The following is a 3,839-nucleotide window of genomic DNA, read 5'->3' as shown; positions in this document are numbered from 1 at the left end:
TTAAAAATTGCAGAGGAAAGCCAGAGTCCGCATATACATTCTCGGAAAAAATCGAAACTTTTCATTCAGCAGATACCTACAAAAAAAATTCGCGAACTTTAACCGGTTTTGAGCCGCCACGAGGTACTGTGTGTGCCCTCTTAAAATGAATTTCCTTCCAATTTAACGGTAAAATCAATAAGAATGTCTGTACGTGTATACCGGTTATCCGTTCTCCGTATAATTAATAGAATAAATGTATTCTTTTAATACGTATCCGTTATCGAAAGTTGACATTTATTCGTTTAATACCAGCCACGGGAGAGTGTAGATTCTCGATAAAGTAACAATTCTCGCTCAGTGCATATACAATATTCCTCTCCTCTGATAACTCGAATGTATACACAGAGAAATCCGGAAACGGCGGATCTCGAGGAAGTTGAATTCAGCCCGCACGCGCGATCGAATTCCGTCGGTGTTTACCTAATTTTTCTATGGACTGGTCCGGCGTAAGCGCGCGCCGCAATATTCTCCAACGAGTGTCAATAATGATTCGACGAGTGCGGGAAAATGGGGGGTGGAGAAAAGCTAACGAAGTCAGCCGCGCGAACAAGTTTTCCCCGATCGCGCGCGAATTTTCCATTTGTGAAAATAACTGATTCGCCGACGCTAATCGATTTAATTGTATCCCGCCACGGTGGAATCATCGAGCGGTTCCGTGACCGCTTCAATTTTCATTTTCCTCCCCTCGCCCGAGACACAAAAATTCCACCGGTGGCGCGTCACCGTTTCGGCGAAAACGATTACGCAATTGCGCGTTATATAGGTGTGTAAATTTGTCCAATGTATACGCCATGTCGTTTATTTATTCAGACGATTCAAAGTGCAACGATACATTTTCAACGTTTACTTTTGTGTTTACCGTGTTATAGTTTCATTTGGATCGATGTTGACTGGGTAAAAATTCGAGGTACCTGGAAGGGATGGGTTGCAAAATACGTAAATGATGTGTTTGTGTTTTGGAGGTGTACAGGGTGGGGCTATAACGTTGACCAGCTGGAATTTCTTCGTTACTTTTATGTGTATTTGCTAAAGTTGTAAAGTTGTGAGGTACCAGGTTGGAATGTTGTAAAATTGTAAGGTACCACGCTGTAAAGTTTTAAGATACCAAGTTGTAAAGTTTTAAGGTACCAAGTTGTAAAGTTGTGAGGTACCGAGTTGTAAAGTTATAAGGTACCAAGTTGTCAAGTTGTAAATTTGTGAAGTTGTAAGGTACCAAGTTGTAAAGTTGTAAAGTAGTAAAGTTGTAAGGTATCAAGTTGTAAAGTTGTAAGGTACCAAGTTGTAAAGTTATAAGGAACCAAGTTGTGAAGTTCTAAGGTACCAAGTTGTAAAGTTTTAAAGTTGTAAAGTAGTAAAGCTGTATGGTATCAAGTGGTAAGATATCAAGTTGTAAAGTTGTAAGGTACCAAGTTGTAAAGTTGTAAGGTACCAAGTTGTAAAGTTGTCAGTTATCAAGTTGTAAAGTTGGCAGGTACCAAGTTGTAAAGTTGTAAAGTTGAAAGGTATCAAGTTGTAATTTTGTAATGTACCAAGTTGTAAAGTTTTAAGGTAACAAGTTGTAAAGTTGTGAGGTACCGAGTTGTAAAGTTGTAAGGTACCAAGTTGTAAAGTTGTAAGGAACCAAGTTGTAAAGTTGTAAGGTACCAAGTTGTAAAGTTGTAAGGTACCAAGTTGTAAAGTTGTAAGTTATCAAGTTGTAAAGTTGTCAGGTACCAAGTTATAAAGTTGTAAAGTTGAAAGGTATCAAGTTGTAATTTTGTAATGTACCAAGTTGTAAAGTTGTACGATATCAAGTTGTAAAGTACCAAGTTGTAAAGTTTTAAAGTTGTAAGGTACCAAGAGGACCATTTTTCCTTTTTTTGTTGGTTGAGAGTTGGAAATTTCAGTTATCTGCATTCTTGCAAGTAGTACGAGACGATGATATGTCAGACATACCAGAGAAAATTAGAATACAGTCTATGCAGGAATAAATGTAATTCGTGAATATAAAGTTGTATGTACTTATGAAAGTGTGAGGAATGAGTGATTTGAATAAAGTGAAGTAACTCCAACATTCTGAATTGACCGGAATATCTGACATTCAGAAATTCATAGGAAACTTTAAACGAACGAAACGTAAAAAAGACCAGAAATCTTGTAATAGAAGGGTTAGAAATTGTATAACTGAAGTGTTTATTTTGTGAAGATGTATATTTGCAAAGTATCAGTAGCTTTACAAAAATTTAACTTTTTATCTTTTTATAGATTGCTTATATTTTCGTCTAATACGAGAATAGAAACGTTAACAATAGAATTTGCATTTATCAACTTCCTCTCTATTGCTTAATTTCAGAACTCACTTTAACATATTTTCTGATAGAAGTCCAGAAATCTTTAGGCTCTTCCATCCATGTAATTATCTAAACCACAATTAACAGCTATAATCACAAATTTATTAACGACAAACTGCAAACAATGCTCTGTTACAAATCTTTTCACCCGATAACAAAGTCTCGAGCATGAATAAAGAGTATAAAAAAAAAACGTGAATAATTTCTGAATTAACCAACAGTTGTTTGCAAGTCAGAATCCTTAATCAGCAAGGAAACATTGACACGAGATGAAAATTTCCAGTCCTTTATTCAAGAACAATCTTAACTTACAATCACGTCGAATTTCCATAAAATAATTCCCACAAATGCCGGTAAGTATTTCGTCGAAGCAGCGCGTCGCTTCCTTCGCTTCTACCAATACACCGTGACGTGGAAGCGAAGTCGACAGCACGGTATCGTGTTTTACGAAAGCGTTCTCAAATAACAATGCAGCCGTGCCGGGAAAGTGGTGGATGCACGCTGAAGGGTCATTTGCAAACGGCTACAAGTTTCCCCGCGAGAGGAATTCAGTTCTATTTCACTCGCGCGACAACAGCCGCAGCCTCGACGAGATAACGAGCCGTGGATTAAGTACCGAACCAGTTATAACCGACGTATCGACGTTTAAAAACCTGCCAAAACGTGACACTCGCCGTACAATTTTCCCTCCATTATCCTCTTCCTACCCCGCTGAAAATGAATTATTAATTAACCGCACCACGTTTCCATCGAAAATTCAGTAGTTCGTACCGACGTAGGAACATCTCGAACAAAGTGCGAACGTTCGACGTTCGTAATCATTCGAAATTTTCGATATTTATACACCTGTAATTTACATGTCGCGCAATTCCTATGGCGGAAAAATATTTCAAATACTCGGTTCTCATCTTCAATACGGCTTCTATTTCTCTAGAGGCGAATTCAGAGCATAACTTTCTGCTCGGAGGACTCTCCGGGGAGAGAGAAAGCTTGGAAGCTCGCGCTATAGTACGAAACGCGAGGTAAAAAGGAAGAGAGAGAAAAAAAGGGAAGGAAAGTCGAGGGGAGCCATTACGAGGAGAAATGCTAAATTCCGTGCAATAGGTAAACACAGATTTTGCGGGAAACTTTCAGCCCCCGATTTAGCGTTCGCCAATGGAAGGATGATCCAGCCACTTCCTTATTCTATGCTAAGTTACAGCAGGCTTCCGCGAAAGCCATTATTAAGGATAACCAATTCCTCCAGGTCCCGGTCTATTGGAACTCCCAGTGAGAATGAATCGAAAGCGGGAAGCCGATAAAGCAGCGAACCATGTCGCATAGCGGTTGTGGGAGGATCAGGCCGCCGGATTATCGGTCCGCGTGCCGGAACGAACATTTTTCCATGAATCGTATCCGAAGAGACCTTTGAATTTACTTAGAAAACCGAAATGGTTCGGCTTAAAACAGAAACTCTTCTTGAAACTT

The sequence above is a fragment of the Habropoda laboriosa genome, unplaced genomic scaffold, assembly GCF_001263275.1.
Source record: "Habropoda laboriosa isolate 0110345459 unplaced genomic scaffold, ASM126327v1 scaffold77, whole genome shotgun sequence".
Taxonomy (NCBI): Eukaryota; Metazoa; Arthropoda; class Insecta; order Hymenoptera; family Apidae; genus Habropoda; species Habropoda laboriosa.
This window is presented reverse-complemented; position numbering follows the sequence as displayed.